This window comes from Zootoca vivipara, chromosome 16, assembly GCF_963506605.1.
Source record: "Zootoca vivipara chromosome 16, rZooViv1.1, whole genome shotgun sequence".
Taxonomy (NCBI): domain Eukaryota; kingdom Metazoa; phylum Chordata; class Lepidosauria; order Squamata; family Lacertidae; genus Zootoca; species Zootoca vivipara.
In genome coordinates this window covers 15872189-15890429 of record NC_083291.1, presented here as the reverse complement: position 1 = coordinate 15890429, position 18241 = coordinate 15872189, and positions in this window count along the sequence as shown.

The following is an 18241-nucleotide window of genomic DNA, read 5'->3' as shown; positions in this document are numbered from 1 at the left end:
TACAGTATGGTCCTTGGGAGTTCTCTTCTGGTCACGTCTCTCCCCCCCTTTGTAAGTTGACCTGAACATTTTCCTGGAACTTTCTCTGTGACTATAAGAGAACCTACTAACTTTAATAATAATAATAATAAAGTAAACGAAAGCACAGCTCGTCAAGTTCTGCATCAATTTGCCAACTTACCTCTTTTTGTGCCTTGAACCTGTGGATGAACACAGACAGCCTTTGTAAGTGTGCACCTATTTTTGCCCTGGGGATTTTGCTTTCTCACTGATACCGCTAAGAAGGGGTGGGCCCTTTGATGTTCTCCATCCATTCCTTGCAGTGGGACAAATGTTAATGGAGTCTTCCAAATGCAAACACTTTTATCACCATGCCAAGGTAAGAGACTACTGCTTTATGTGACAATGTTTGATGGATTTGGTGATGTTTTATGTTCTCATCATACAAGCTACTTCTCTCTCTCTCTCTCTCTCTCCCTCCCTCCCTCCCTGGCTTTGAGGACCAAGTCATTTCATTGAGCTCCAGCTATCTATTTACTTATATAGGGAAAACACACACAGCATTTCCTAAATCCTTTCAGAGAGCCGCAGACTTTTTACGGGATACCTATAAATCATTCCAAGTGAGAAGGAAGCACATCAAAGGGGCATCTTATTCAACAGGAACAGAGTGCTCCATCTAAGTACCTTGTAGGTAATTTTGGAATTGAATGTAAAGATTGATTTCTAAACTAGCTCCAGGAAAGGCAAATTGATTAAAGTGGCACACACTGCAGCAAATTGGCATAATATATATGGGAAGAAAAGGGAAGGCTAAAGCATCCTTTTGTGGAAGCATCCACAGGAATTACTAGGCAGGAGAAAGAGACCATTAAGACATGGCTCCCCATCTATCAATACAAATTACCCACTTAATGTGAACCAGGTCTCCTTCACACCTCCCACAGCAATGCAATCCCACATGGTTGCTGTTTTCTTGCTAATACAGAGTGAATCATATGGGTCTTTCCTACCTGAACTTCCCTACCCCTAGAGCCGGCCCTGGCTATCAGGTATGAAAGATTTGCCACATTCAGATTACTCTGGCCTTTGTTCACAATTCTCAGCCACATCAGACTAGAGTGGCTGCTACTATACCAGGAATTGAGACAGTGTGACCCTCTGCATTTTGTTGGACTCCAACTCCCATCACTTCTATCACCCCATGGCCAATGGAAGTTGGAGTCCAGAAACATCTGGAGAACCACAGGTTCCCTGCCCTGTCCTCCATATCACTGCCAGTGCATGTTAAGGGAGTCCAGTTCATATCAAATGAAAAGTGTACTGATACACACAGCAGAATATCTTACAGCAAGAAGGGGGAATATGCAGCCCTTGAGAAATTGCTGGACTATGACTCCCATAAGCCTCCACCAGCAGGGATGATGGGGGTTGCAGTTCAATGCCTGGAGGACTACAGGTTCATAGCATGGACCTCCTAGATTCCATTGTGCTGAACTGGGGATGATGAGGATCCAGCACAAGGATTCCATTGCAAGAAGATAATTTGGCTGCTTTCCTACCAGAGCAAAATCTCAACTGCACAGGTATGTGGGAAGTTTCTTTACTAGATCCATACTTTCTGGGTTCTGTTGAGAGAGCCTGGTGATACTCAGAACACCACCTGACTAAGCAGCTGTGGCAATAGTCCTTGTAAGTCCCAAAAATGCATGTATAGAACCCTCCTAATAAATTTTGTTAGTCTGGTTACATTTGTTGTTGTTGTTGTTGTTGTTGTTGTTGTTGTTGTTGTTTGGCTTCATATGTAATTCCCGAATACTTCTCCGGAGCAGGAACCTTTGAGCAGATACCAGCTAGCATGACCAAGAAATTGGGGGATGGGGAAAATTATTGATATTCTGCTGCACAAATGGGAAAAGAATTTGCAAAATGGTACAAACCTCAACCTGACTTCTTTTTACTTAATAAAATGTAATATTTTATGTAGCATAAGCACTTACCTTTAGTGATCCCCCCCAGCTCATTTGCATTAGGAATATAAGTCTCCGAACATTAACATATTCTGAATTTCCATGGATGCTTCTTAGTGACAAGGGGTCATTATAAAGATATAATGACAAGTACATCATAAGACTCCCGATTAAAATCTTCTCTGTTTGCATTGCAATTTGAAGCGTGTAATAATGTACATAACAAAAGTTATACCTAGTGACCAGTTACACGAATCCTTAGGCTACCTTTTTCTTTTGATACACACATAATTCATATTAATATAGATGTATCTCAAAGCTAGAATTGTATTTTGCCTCTAGCTACTTCATGGGCTGTAGCTGCCTCTGAAGGTGCTGTTCAACTTCAAAACTGGCAGCCAGAATTAATTTGGGTATCAAGTACTTGCTGATTCCAGCATTTGCAGTATATATTTCTACTGCAAGAATTTATTTAAATTATTAACTCTGTTTCAGCACTGGAACATGCTCTGTTCTACTTGAATCTTGCTTTTATGATACTCACCTATTCTGCTTTCCATAGTATTTTCTTCTTCAAATAAAAATTGCCATGTTGGATTTGACCAGTCTTCACCAACCTAGGGTCCCCAAGTGTTTTGGAGTACAGCTGCTGGCTGGGACTGATGGGAGTTGTAGTCCAAACTATCTGAAAGGCACCAGATTGAGGAAGGCTGGGCTATACTTTCCTTATGTCCTCCCATTCTTCCTCTGAAAGTACTCCCTAGCCCAAGGCTGCTCACCTGCTACATTCCATGAGAGTACAGTCTTTGTACCTCTGAACACAAAGAGTTGAGCTATACGCTTGTACAGTTATTTGTGTGGACAGGCGGAGTCCCCCAGACCCGCAGGCGACCCTCCCGAGCAGAATAAATACATGACACAACGTGCTATGGGATTCAAATTGGCCACAACTTTATTCAAATTCAGATGTAGGGAGACCTTGGCTTTAGGCATTGGGCGTTATCCTTCCCAGTCCCCAGCCGGGGTTCTGGGAGGCTTCGGGGTCATCCACATGTATGGGGGTTGGGGCTGGCTCTGGAGAACATATGTTCAAGCAGAGAGAGCCCGCCCCCTGTTTGCTGCCGCTGGAAGGGGGAAGTGATGACACCTATTGGCATGGTCAAGGCTTCCCCCAATACCCCGATCTTGTTGCCGCAAGGGGGGTGAGGTCTCCGCCTCACGCCCCTCCCTCTAGGAAAATCACCAAAGAATTCCGCCCAAGGCCTGACACCGCCAAGTTGTGACGAATTGCTGTAGGAAAGGCAAAACCTGCCAATGCAGGGAAATTCCTTTCCGGCCCTTCAACAGCGGCCTTGACGTAGCAGTGCCTGAGAACCTGTAGAGAGAAGGTTAACCTGCAAAAGAACATGAATGAGGGTGTGGAGGGTGGGAGAAGCTCTGGAACCAACTGGTGCTTGGAGGTAAGATTCAAATGCTATTGCCCAAGCCGGTTTGTCCCTCCCCTTACCTGGCCATCCCCTGGCAACACCTCCCCAGACAGGATTGGATGCCCAGCTTGGGTAGGCGGAGACCCCTGACATCCTACCTGGGAAGGCAGTGCCAGACCTGAACTTCTGGTGTGCCACCCTCTGGGATCAGGGGGCTGCGCGCGTCCACGCAAAAAGTGCCCCCCATTGATGTGTGGAGTGGTCATTGTGTGTAATGTTCAGTGAGCATACAGTCTCTGTACCTATGCTCACAATAATTTAGCTGTAGAAATCTACAAATGGACACTCATGCAATCACTTCTCGGTATGTAGAGATAGCTTGTGTATGCATTCACTGTTGTGTGTGAACAAGCCTATTGTCTCAGCATACCGCCTGGGAACACACATTTGCTAAGATAATGGTGACTTCAAACTCATATATTAAGATGCTAGACTTCTGGACCACACCAGTTCAGACTACAGTTGGGGGTTAAGAGAGCATTTCACATTTCTTAATGCCCACCCCTGGGGGCAAAAAACCTCCCCAACCTGGCACATCAAGAGGAAATATTTAAGGTAGTCCTCCTTCTGATGTGATAGTTGCTACAGAGAATTAGATTGTTTTTTTTTTTAATTTTGAGCATTCAAAAATGCCTTCCATTTCATGTCTGAAGTGGTTCAGTCCAAAATTCTACCACTACACCCTGCCTGTTAAGTAGAATATATCTGATACCAATACAGAAGCAACGGTCTCCTCTGACCTGTAAATTTCAAGAGCAAAATTAGCATGACACATGCATGTTTTATGCTCAGTCTGTGAATCCCTAAATTTAATTTTTCCCTTTAGATAATTCTTTCATCTACTCTGGAGAACTTCCTCTGCTACTGAAAAATGCCCGAAGAATATACTTCATTTCTCTCTTTTATTATCTTGTTCCTTGATCCTGTAGTCACCCTTGAGGGTTGCTTTATTAATGCAATGCTCTGTAGCGGAGGAAGCACTCTTGTATATAATTTTCTGCTCATTATATCATTCAGTGGCCTATGTGGAAAGTAAGGGCCGAGATTGATAATCGACTCTTTAATGACGAGAAGCCAGCAGAGAATGCAACCTGGAGGAATTATGAAATAATAGACTTCCCTCCTACCTTGAATTAATTGTTAGAGAATGAAAGGAACAGTTTGACGTGATTTTCACTGGGAGAATATTGTTCTGTCCATCAGGTTTAGGAGTGCTGCAATTACAGGCACCTTCCAAGTACATGTGCTGATGGCTACAGTCTGTTAAGTTTTCAGATTAGCACATGGTTTTTCATAGCTGCATAAAAAGGGTGTGAAGCACACAATAAAAGCTCAGTTAACAAAATCAACTTCATAGGTGGGGAACCTGACTCCAGACTTTGTGGGACAACTGCTCCCATCATCTTTGACCATTGGTAATGCTGGCTGAGGATGTAGTAGTACTAATACTTTAGTACCAGTGCTTTTTTTGTAACAGTATTCACTGGTACAAAGTACTGCCACTTCTTGTTTTGCTGTCACTTTGTGCTGGCATCCATGACAGTTTTATCCCAAAGTCACTCCTCTTCCGGGAGGGGCAAGGTTGTACGCAGGCCTCACACTTCCCGCCCTCAGTGGGGGGGGGGTGTCTAGGCTCCCACATCACTGGGGAGTCCAGGCGCATGTCACGACTGCAGCCAGCCAATCCGGCTGGCTGGGGGGGCGTGGCTTGTCACATTTAAGGTGTTCTCCCTTCTGCTCCCGGCTTCCATGGATCTCCTGCCCTCCTGCCCTTGCTTCTTGCATTTTTCACGTGACCTTGCTATGGACTTTGGTTGGTCACCTGTTGAAAGGGCTTGGCAGGAATTTTTCCACTTGGCAGATTGGCACCAGCCACTTGGTTTTTTCCCTACCTCTTAGCAAATCATCACAACTTTGTAAGATTTGGTGGTTAGACACAAGAAAAGCTTGGTTTATGGGAGGGGAGGTTGTGGCCATCACCTACCCCACCCCTTTAAGGGTATTCGGTTAAAGGAATTTGGGGGGGTCATGGTTCCTGTCTGAAGCCCGGGTGGTGGCTAGGGCCATGACACGACCTTTCCTGTGACCCTGGGGGAGCTCCGAGTTGATGCACATCAACAGGGCTCCCCCTACAGGTGGTTAACCCTTGTGAGACATCGTGCATAGCGGACAGGAGTCAGATATAGTCGGTTCGGGTCCAATGCCTAAAGCCAATACCACTCACATTCTGTACCCAATAAAAGTTGTGGCTTTTGCCCATTAACCTAAAATATTGGTGTCCACATGTTTTATTCACCAAAGGAGGGGGTGCGGGGCCTTGACGCGCAATATGAGTACTGGCATCTCTCTCTCTCTCTCTCTCTCTCTCTCTCTCTCTCTCTCTCTCTGAAAATAAAGTAAGAAAGAAGTGATTAGTATCAAGTCCCTCCCACCCCCCAAATATTCAGATCTTGGCAGTGCAAAATACTGAGATACTGTAACAGTAAAAAAAAAAGCAAGGAAGTCATGTCATTTGTTTCTGCAAAAACATTTAAGTAATTATTTCCCTGCCATTACTATGCAACTAAAGTCCACTGTGAACATTTTGACAATCTGCTATACGGATGCCCGGGACGCGGGTGGTGCTGTGGGTTAAACCACAGAGCCTACGGCTTGCCGATCAGAAGGTCGGCAGTTCGAAGCCCCGCAATGGGGTGAGCTCCCGTTGCTTGGTCCCAGCTCCTGCCAACCTAGCAGTTCTAAAGCACGTCAAAGTGCAAGTAGATAAATAGGTACCGCTACAGCGGGAAGGTAAATGGCATTTCCGTGTGCTGCTCTGGTTCACCATAAGCGGCTTTGTAATGCTGGCCACATGACCTGGAAGCTGTACACCGGCTCCCACGACCAATAATGCAAGATGAGCACTGCAACCCCAGAGTCGGTCACGACTGGACCCTTTACCTTTTTATACGGATGTCCACCAAAAAAAAAATGTCATAGAGGTATTTCATTGGCCAGCTACCATGAATTAAGTACTATATCCTGTGTGCCTCTATGGAGAAAAAACGATAGACTGCATATGCATCAACTCGGGAACAACTTTTTCCAGGCTATTTCTCAGCATACTTCTTGTTCCCTTCTGCAGAGAATGCTCTATTTTTGTGTGCCTTAAATAATTCTCATGAGACCTAAAACCTTTATAAATGAGCAAACAGCATTTTATTTTTATTTTTCTAGCTCCCCACCCCGCTTCCCTGCCCTGGCAACAGTAACCCTATCTAGAAATACAGCAGATTGTCAACCCACTCAGTTTGCAAGTATATGGCAATACAGTATATAAATAAGAGGCCGGAACTTTTTGTTGAGCTTCTGATTAACTGAGTGCTTGCTTTCACACACACACACACACACACACACACACCACCCTTTTTCTTAAATACCTTTCTTACTATATTGATATTTGTAACAGTTTGCCATCAGCTCTTGCAGTTTGAGTTCCTACTGGTCTCTGGCACCAACTCTTGGATCGCATACATATTATGCATTTGAATCAGACATATTGCCTAATTCACACTTTCCAAAACAATATATGAGCTGAAATGTATTTTGCAATGGAATACTCCAACCTACTTATATGTACACAAATGCACCTATGAGAAGGGAGTGTGCATAAAATGTGCATATAATGTGCATATTCATGAAAACGACCTGCAAACATGGATCATAATTGGGGAAACTGCTTGCAAAAATGTATATATTAGGCAGAATTGCATTTTAAAATGTGGCTATTGGGAGAAATGTGTGCTAATATGCTGGTGATTTTTCAGACACTTTAAAACACACACACACACACACACACACACACACAAACTGATGTGGAAATCTGGAGACCATAATTTATGAGAGAAACTGATTTTAACGAAGTCATCCATCCCTGCATTTCAAGGAGGGTTCTCTGTTCTGATCTTTTTAATCTATCTACAGTATTCTTTCTTTCTTTCTTTCTTTCTTTCTTTCTTTCTTTCTTTCTTTCTTTCTTTCTTTCTTTCTTTCTTTACACACACACACACACACACACACACACACGACTGGTGCCCCCTGGACCCAGTGTGGCAGCCTGTGGCAAAGGAGGTCATATGACCAAGTTTTTGTAGCTTTCTTCCCATCCTCCTCCCTCACAATGATGTGGACACAAAAGCATTGCAGTTGTGTAAATCCTTAGCAACTCACTAAACTGAAGTGTCTACCCTTGGTTTAGGAGGGGTCCATGCTCTCACAATTTCTAGTGTGGGTTAATGTCACAGTAACTGTTGTGAATTAAAGTAATAGCACAGCCAAGTATGTATTGTAATATAGAGTTTATTGTATTGTATTACAGAGTTTATTTGAATGTATAAGTTCCAGCGGGAACGGCTATCATTTGCTAGTTCAGAGTGCAGGATTTGGATCCGCTGCTGGATTGGTTTACGCTGGAGGGAATCCTTGCCATTGGTTCCCGCCAAAATGTATCTTTTCCCTGCTAGTTCTCTGTTACTATATAAGCCCCAGTTTTCCCCATTCCCTGTGTTCTGGCTCTTCTTTGTTCTTTGAAGTAAAGAGATGTTGTACCAGATCCTCGCCTCCTGTTTCTTATTTGCACTGAGCTGAAATCACTGAAGACCCACTACACAACAGTAACCATACATTACTTAGAAGTAAGGCTCACTAAAATTCATGGGATGGCACCCAGTTAGGTCTGGAGGCTGAATCTTAAAGGTGCCACATAGAACCGTTAACAAGTCCTTCCTAAACTTTCAGCCCCTTGGAAAAAGATTACTCCCTCAACCCAACTTATTTACAGTGGTACCTCTACTTATGAATAACTCTACTTACGAATGTTTCTACTTACGAATGGAGCTCCATCCGCCATCTTGTATGCGGTTTAGATAGGATTTTTTCTACTTACGAATTTTTAAATAGGGTTGCTTCAATTTACGAATTTTTTCTCCCAATGCAGTCCTATGGGATTCTACTTACATTTTTTTTCGACTTACGAATGTGCATTCGGAACGCATTAAATTCGTAAGTAGAGGTACCACTGTACTATTATGCCAGTGTGGTGTAGTGGTTAAGAGCAGTAGACTCGTAATCTGGTGAACCAGATTCATGTCCCCGCTCCTCCACATGCAGCTGCTGGGTGACCTTGGGCAAGTCACACTTCTCTGAAGTCTCTCAGCCTCACTCACCTCACAGAGTGTTTGTTGTGGGGGAGGAAGGGAAAGGAGAATGTTAGCTGCTTTGAGACTCCTTAGGGTAGTGATAAAGTGGGATACCAAATCCAAACTCCTCCTCCTCCTCCTCCTCCTCCTCCTCCTCTTCTTCTTCTTCTTCTTCTTCTTCTTCTTCTTCTTCTTCTTCTTCTTCTTCTTCTTCTTTCTTTCTTTCTTTCTTTCTTTCTTTCTTTCTTTCTTTCTTTCTTTCTTTCTTTCTTTCTTTCTTTCCAGAATGTGGAGGGATATTAAATGGACTAGGGTGTAGGAGACTTGGGTGACCTTGGGCTATTCACTGTCACCCTATGTTTTCTCATGGTTGTGAGGATAAAAAGTGTAAGAGGAGAATCATGAATGACATGAATGGAAACCAGTCTCTTCTTGGGAAAACTGTGATTTCTCATGTGGGAATTCCCTATGGGTATTCCAAATACCCATTGTTTGTGTTACAATACAGCATATGAGAGGAACCCCCTGAGTCACACAACCGTATGGTTAACACGGCCCCAACAAGTGGCTTGAGGCATGTTCTCTCTTCCCCCCTCCCTGTCCCATTTTCCATACCTTTCCTGGGTTAAAAACTGTTATAAAGAATGATGTAACCATCTTTGACTGTTGAGTGAAGTCTGGAAGAATTGCTTGTTGACATTTAAGGAAATAAGCAATTCCCTCGGTGGCCTCTGGTTTAAGTATGTGTCTTGCAGATTTAAGAACAGGCTTAGCTGCATCTTCGGAGCCATGGGACATCTGAAGTGTGCTTACTGTGGATAAGGAGGTTTTACTTACCAGTGTTACTCCTTGCTTTTGCTTCACTCAATCTCTCAGCCATTTCCTGGAATCTGGAACACACACACACACACCCCTCAAATCTGCAATTTATGTGCCTGACCGCCTCTTCAAGACAGGAAATGGCTCTAAAATGTTTCAGCAATGGTCACATCAAGGGTTGCAGAAAGGTGTGCCTATCAAAGTTTTAAACACAAGAGAGAAAATGGGCTATAAATTGTTTACCTTGAGCTATATTTTATTTTATTTTATTTTTGCAGTAAAATGTGCAAGTTCAGTGAGAAAAGACCTTTTATGGGACAGTTGAGAAAATACACAAGTTTGAAAATGTATGTTTCTTTTCATCCAAGTTCTGAACTCTAATTGAAGTTTAGACGGAGCTCTGCAAAAAGCCCTATTATCAGGGCCGGCGTGTCCATTTAGGCGAACTAGGCAGCTGCCTAGGGCGCCAAAATGGAGGGGCGCTGGTCAGCCTGCCCGCCGCCCCCCCCCCCCCGGTGCTGCCTGGGTCCGGCTCCACTGCGGCTGTCACCTGTTGAGCGGCTTCAGGCCGCTATCCTGAGGCACGCACGTGCCTCCGGAGAGTGGCCTGAAGTCGCTCAACAGCTGACAGCCGCAGGGGAGGCGGCCCCAGGCAGCACCGGGGGACGGCATGGGGAGCGCAAGCCTGGGGCCACCTCGCCGCGCCGCTCAGCTGTTTTTTTATTTTATTCTTATTCTTATTTTTATTTTTTCTAATTTTTCTAATTTTTCTATTTTTATTTTTCTACTTTTTATTTTTTCTATTTTCTATTTTTTCTACTTTTTATTTTTATTTATTATTTTATTTTATTTTTTATTAATTGGGGGGGGGGGGCGCAGAAGGTGATCTCACCTAGGGCCCTGCCTATTATACACACAATTTCTAGTTTTTAATGGTCCTGGAAGCTTGCACGTCAAACTGCAAGTAGATAAATAGGTACCGCTACAGAGGGAAGGTAAGCGGCGGTTCTGTGTGCTGCTCTGTTTCGCCAGAAGCGGCTTTGTCATGCTGGCCACATGACCTGGAAGCTATACGCCGGCTCCCTCGGCCAATAATGCAAGATGAGCGCCACAACCCCAGAATCGGTCACGACTGGACCTAATGGTCAACGATCCCTTTACCTTGACCTTATCATGTTGCATAAGCTGCCCCAGGGAATCTATTCATGTATTTATTTTAAAACCATTTGTTTACTACCCTTTATCAGCATAGATTCCAGCACACCAAAATTGGGACATCATGTCTGAGAAAGCCCTCTACTTTGTGGCTGCGTAACACACTTCCATTAATGAAGGCACTTGGAGTAGGGCATCAATAGAAGACGTTTAGATACTGGTTGGTTTGTATAGGCATTTGCTTCCCAATTTTTTTAGGGAATTAAAGGTAAGTTGGATCTGGAAATAAATAAACATCCAGTGCAATTATTTCAAGATTGATGTAATGTGATCTGATCTGGCTGTTCCAGTTAAAGTTCTGGCAGGCAAATCTTTCACTAATTGAAACTTCCAAGTCACTTTTTTTCTTTCTTTCTTTTTTAAAAGGCAGGATATATATCCATTACTGAAGTCGGAAATTTAATTTCTCAGATGAAAACAGGCAAAGCCGTAGGCCCCGATGCCATCCCATCTGAACTAATCAAAGCCAAGCCAGACTGGTGGGCCCTGATTCTAGCGGAACTATTCACTGTGATGGATAGTACTGGAATTATGCCTATGACGAAGAGGGGAGTGACCCATAACTGGGAGCACTGCCATTTCTAGGTAGATGTGTTCAAGAATCTAAATGGTTTGATTTTCTTATCTACTGCCATGGGGGAGGAAGCTGATTCTCCAAAGCCTGGCACACTAAAACGTTGGTGAATTTTCATGTTATATATGAAAACTGGGCATGTCCGTTCCTCTCTAATGTTCCTCTCTAATGTTCAACGAAACCGCTTGACCGATAGCATTGAAATTTGGACACAACACCACATGTGAATAAGAGAGTAACCTAAGACATTTTCCGTACACAGATGTCACACCTGGGCCATGTAAAAAAACCCAAACCCCATGTTTCAGAACACACAACTCACCCCAAAGTGCATGCTGGGAAATAGAACCCAGAAGCTGACAGTTCTTTTTCCAAGGGTGGGGGCCAAGGAATGGAGATACAGGGTGGAGCCCTCGGCTCGCATTTACATACTAGGCTGAGCCAAAGCCTACATACTAGGCTTGGCTCTAGTTTACAGACTAGGCCGTGTGGAGCCCTGGGTGGGAGGTGGGGGGAGGAGGAGCCCAATAGGTCATGGGTTGAGCCAGGGTGGAGGGAGTCACAGGGATGACCCGGGGGTGGGGGGAGGGGGGAGGGGATACCTCATGGATCGCGACAGGATGGGAGTAATCACAGGTATGAGACAAAACAATGGGAGGGAGAGGAAAAAAACACATAGCCTGGGGGGGGACACATCCTCCCCCTTTCCTGGGAAACAAGGACCCTGAGTCAGGCACAGCAAGGCGTGCCCGGGCCCGTTAGAGAGTGTGTGTGTGTGTGTGTGTTGCAGACTGCCACAAAATGTGAGGAAATCAATCTAAGATTGGAAAAAAGAGAGAATCGATATTGACCAAAACTTTCATCCGTATCCATAACCAACACCAATGTAAACATGTAAAGTTCTTTTAGCTCAGGGATGGAGAGCCTCAGACCCAGGTACCAAATTTAATTTCTGCCCTGGTCTCTTAGCCTGGCCTTCGGGACTCTCTGATACTATGCCTACTCCCTAGACCATGCTGTTCACTAGCCTTGCTCTGCATCCTGTTCAAGAGCATTTGCTTGGCTGGAACGTATCCTTGAAGTATCCGTGTGTTCATACTTCCTGCTTTGTGTGTGTTTGTGTGTAGAAATGTATATAACGTGATTGGAGCATAGCCTATTGTATGGCGATTGTTTCTTTTGCTTTGCTGACTTAAATTTCAGTCACTGTTTAGAAAAATTGAATGACTTTTAAAAACTGAATTCAGTGGCTCTGTTTTCAGCTGCCTGAGACCACATTTTCTAAGGTTAGTGCAAAACTCCAGGAAGGAAAACAAAACAAAGCACCTTTTTGTCATTCTGCACACTCAGCAATGGACATTTTACCAAATATTCCGGTATCTTACCCTGTGGCTAAGCAGAAAATAGCTCTGGCTACCCAATGTGTATTGCTGAACCATTAAGTTTTGTGACTTACTGAATGAACACCATCCTGAGGCAGTAGCATAATGTTTGCTAGGGCTGCTTTCTCACTCCCGCTTCGATTATCTGCACTAGTTCAAGTAGCAAGTACGGTAATGTCGCCTCTGTTAGATTTCATTTATGACACCAGTGCAAACGACACTTAATGGGAAGCTTTTATTTCGCTGGGCAAAACGCTCCAGCTGAAGCCTTGTTAAAAAACAACAACAGATTGCTGTCGTTCTTGAGAGCAAAATATTTGTCTGTGCTGTTTGCCGCCAGCTAATTAACAACCGGCTTGAAATCCTCAGCCTTGGAAATGTTCGTGTTTATCATTCAGACTTTAAAGTGCTGGCTCTCTTCATTTATTGTAGTAGCAGTGCTGACATGCCCCCCCAACCCCTCCTCCCGAGCCACAAAACAATTTCAAGCAAAAGGCTTAATTAGGAAGGGCACAAAGACACTCTCTTTACCATCAGTGCTACGGTACTCGCAGCAGTCACAAACAAAAATAATTAGACTTAGAAGTTCCCAAAACAGTAATTGAAGATTGTCAAGAGCAGGGATGGGAAAATCTGTCAAATTTGGTCTCACTCAGTTTCTCACTTGTGAGTTCATGTTTCCTCATTTCCACATCAGTTTGTGATTTTCTTATTATAAAAAATAGAAGTCCTTTTTTAGCATATATTGATTTGCAAAAATATTATTATTATTATTATTATTCATTAAATTTGTATAGCACCCTAAACCCGCAGGTGTCAGTTCTTACAATAACTGCCCCCATATATAATTCAATTTTGTATGTTGTTTTCACCGTTATTCACATTTTAAAGCTTACTTTACCCTTGTGTAAAAATGTTTGTACATATTACTTCGCTGTAGAACTGCATTGCAAGATTCAGAGGATGTCTGTGTTTGCGGGTGCACATTGTTTTGCAAAATGAAAATTAGAGAGATTTGCCTTTAGATGTGAACTGAATTGATCCCCCCCCCATCCCTATTCAAGAGTGGATCCCCACCCCCATGGAGGAACTGTATTGATATACAAGAGGATTTTTATTATTATTATCAAGGTGTAGGTTATTTTTCTGTACTGTTTATTGAATTACCAAGCCTTTTGTATGAAAGCAGTAGCATTTTACGCTGTTGGGAAGGAACTTGTTGGAGCATTAATTATCCAGCAGGGCTTTAAACACTTCCCAACATTGGGAAGGAGTGAAAAAATGGCATACTGGTATAAAAACAGAGAGACCTGTGGAACCTTACAGACTTCCTTTGACTGATTTATCAAGGCATAAGTGTTAGTGGCTAAACCCCACCTTAGATGCATGAAATGTTATTCTCAGCAGGTATACACAAAGAGAGAAAAAATCATAAATGGGATAGACAGGTAGGTATTTAGATACCTGTCTTTCTATCTATAATATATATCTGCCAACTGCGGATAACACTTCATGCATTTGACAAAGAAGATCCTAGTTCCATTAAACCTTATGCCATAATCAATCAATCAATCAAAGGCGACACAAGACTCTGTTCTTTTTCTTGCAACAGATTCACATTGCTGCTATGGAATTTGCTGCTGATAAGAATTGCTCAGGGATGGAACACATGCTAAAGCTGTCATACAGGCGCTGATGTTCTCAAGACAACCAATTCCTCTCCTGCCCAGTTCTGGATGCACTTAACATGCATAACTGTGCCACCATACAGTGGGTCTCCACACCCCCTCTAGTGACCACTGGAAAAAATGGGTGTGGAGAAGTGCTATTTCTCTAGAAAAAGAGGTCCCAGAACTCACCATGAACACCTCCCTTGTTCTCTTATAATGGGAATGGAACCCACCTGAGAGGTGCCGGAACTGAGATCCAGCTGGAAAAAAGCCCTGGTGTGGAGAATCACAATTATGATGTGATGGCACAGCACAATATGTGGTTTTGACTTATGACCAGAATGAGGGTCAGAAGGCTCAGCATTCCTATGGCAAGTATGTTCAGTAATGTGTTTTGGCCCTGAGCGATTCAGATGCGCAATTGGTTTAGAAATGCTATGTGTGGTGGCTATTCTACATTGCAAAATGTAGGTAAAGGGACCCCTGACCACTGTCCAGTTGCGGACAACTCTGGGGTTGCAGCGCTCATCTCGCTTTACTGGCCGAGGGAGCTGGCGTTTGTCCACAGACAGCTTCCGGGTCATGTGGCCAGCATGGCTAAACCACTTCTGGCGAACCAGAGCAGCGCACGGAAACGGCGTTTACCTTCCCGCCGAAGCGGTACCTATTTATCTACTTGCACTTTGACGTGCTTTCGAACTGCTAGGTTGGCAGGAGCAGGGACCGAGCAATGGGATCTCACCCCATCACGGGGATTTAAACCACCAACCTTCTGATCGACAAGCCCTAGGCTCTGTGGTTTAGACCACAGCACCCGCTGCGTCCCAAATGAAAATATAGAATTTACTAAATTCTATTGCAGGTCAGCCATCTTTATTTCCACTGCACATCTACTGTATTGTAATGGCATCTGTTGACTGCTGTGCATGTCTGCTACTACCAAATGCTATTTGCCACATGGGGGCATCATATTGCTAACCATGTTGCTATCAAGAGTTGCTCATTATTTGCTATATGACATGCTGCGAATGTGGGCTTGGGAGACCACACCTTTGTTTGGATTCTGTCCTGTCATGTGATGCCCAAAAATCTTTCTGACGCAACAGAAAGTGGAAAACATTGAGGCTTCTGTCTCAGCGATGTCTATGCTGGCTTGGTCATGTACACAGAACAGAAGATAGCAGGATCTCCAAGGATATGCTCTACAGGAAGCTGGCTTCAGGCACTAGGTCTGTTGGCAGAGCCACTCTGTCTACAAACATGGCATGAAAGCTGACAACATTAACCTCGCTGTATGGAATCCCTTGCCAGATGATCGCAGTGCCTGGAGACAGACAGGTTGTGTATCCACAGCAGTGACCAGAGGAGGAATGATTGCTAGGAGGACTTGTAGCAGCAAAATCGGACACCTTCATCTGCCCCATGTGCAATACAACATGTCTTCCATTGTCTCCCAAGACAGGTGGATGCCAGCAACAACAGTGATATGTCAAGTGCTATATATTCTACATCAGATACTTTCAAATATTGCATCTTTATTGTCAAATACCATCAAATATTGATTGGTGGCCTTTCGGTCACCTTGGGGGACAGCAGTAGGGCAGCTGACATGACTCCTTCACTTGCAGTGTACTTTGATGGTTCCTCCATCAATGGCAGCTTGTGAACCTTTAATGGTTTCAAATGTTCACTCTGCATGCAGCAGGAAATAGCCTTTGCTCAAATTCCCATGATTTGTTTCACCTCAGAGTCTGAAATATACCCCGTTCCAAAGTTTGCTTTGAATTGTCATTTCATCATGTAGGCAAAATTCTCTACCAGTTTGAAAGTCAGCGATAATAAAATTGCCAGGCTCCACTGGAGCCAGCATATTGCTTTTCATTTCAGTGCTTCTGCTCACATCCCATGTTGTGAAAGTCAACTTCAGGTTTCTGTGTCAGGTTTTTGCATGATGTGAGATGCCAAATCATTTATTGCTAAGCTTTTAAACTGAGATTCTTGTGGGTCCCCCCCCCCAAACTCTGCCTATGCTGACAAGTAGAGATGGACATAATATTTCCATGCTGCATGTATTGTTGGCTGGTTTCATCCCAGTTTCTAGGAGGGCTCACATGTTACCTTTAGCAAGTGTGCAATCTCTGTACATGTGTACACAAATAGCTGAGCTATGCACCAATGCAGTTCATCACACTTAAGATAATGTTTGAATCCAGATGCTCTTCTTCTGTGTTGACTGTTCCAACAGACAGGTGTCAAGGGAGCTCTTTTCCAGATCCCTTCTGTGTTGTTAAAGTACATGTAGTATGTTCTCCCTGGCTTCAGGAATAACTTTGGGGTTATGAAACTCCTCTGAGAGCTACAGGCTCGGGAGTCCCATTCAGGAATCAATATTTTCCCTTTAGAAGTTGGGAAAACCTAAAGCTTGGCTTTGTATGTTTTCTTTGTATGAATTCTGCAAGCTGAATTTTCCTTAAGACATGAGAAACTTCACAACTTCTTAAAATTGTGTGTTGGTCTTTCCTCCATTAATAAATAAGTAAATAAACTCTGGTTTCCTGGTGTCCTGTATGGAGGCATTGCTGAAAGAATTCATTAATCTGAATGACTAAAGTTGTCAAACACTAACTCTTTTGGTATTATTAAGCATAATTGATTGAACTAAGGAAGAAATTCAGCTCTGGCTTTGGGATCTTATTCTTTTAAGAATGAAATGGCATAAAAATGTCTAAATTTAAGCAACCAGGCAGATATGAATTTCATTAGGATTGTGGCAGGTACATTGCCTCTCAAATGCCTCTCTTGTGATTCCATTATTAATTTGATCAAGTAGAAATAACTTTTCCTAACAAGGTCCAGAGGTTAGAAATATCAAGTCTACACAGAGGGAAGTCATATTAGGCTGTTCCATGGAATGGCTGCCTGAAAAAAAAGGTGTCCTGTTTCCATCTATTGTACCAGTTTTCTCTGAAAGCATAAAGATTACAAGGTGATTTTTGACACCAAAGATACCAATTAAACCACAATTACCACCGACAATTTCTTAGATAGTACTGTACTTGTATATTCTTTGTACACACCAGTAGTGTTGCTAGATCCATTTCTGGAGCAAGCTATTTGATAGACTATTGACACACCTGAAGGATATGTTCTGAGTACGGATACTAATTAGGTCTGCACCCCCAACAAGTTACACTTTCTGTGAAAACAAACACCGTATCTATTATATGGGTGGTTGAGATACATACTATCTGAAGATATGCATCTCATCCCATGAAGCATATTTCCTCCCATTCACCTTTAAGCTCTTTGTTGTTAAAACTAGAATAGCCGCTTGATGTCATCTTTTCATAGGTAAGGCCCAACAGCAGAGACAGCATTATGAGCTGGGCCTTTTTGAGTCTATGATTATGACATCATTAAAATTCCCTGCCAGAATGCTGCTTATTGCAAGCTGTTCAAGAGACATGGCTCCTTAAGGGAAAGGCAGAGACATGAGGAGAAAAGGAGGCTGGAGACGACCTCAGAGTGGAGTGAAAAAGAGATACTAGGCAAGAAGGAAACAAAAATTTAGCACATATCTCTAGGTAAGACTTTTGCAGACTCGTTGGTGGGGCTTAGCTCTGTTTTTCTTTGTGGACTCTCCATCTGGTGACCCTGAGAAACTGGTATAATAAAGTGGTTAAAGATGTGAAATTGGAATAAAGGTCTTGTATGAGTGTTGCCTCAGCCCTGAATATCTGAAGTGGCCTTGGCCAAGTCTTTGTCTTTTAGTTCATTCCCACACTTGCAGCACACCCAAGCACAAGTCTCACTTAAAGAGGAGTGCCGTCATTCAAAGGAGATGTCATTAGACACTGGGCCATGCTCATTGAGCAGTGGTCATATCTGGTGAGCAAGCCCTAACTGGGCATAAGCCCTCCTCATCACCAAGACTTCCAGGACCCAGA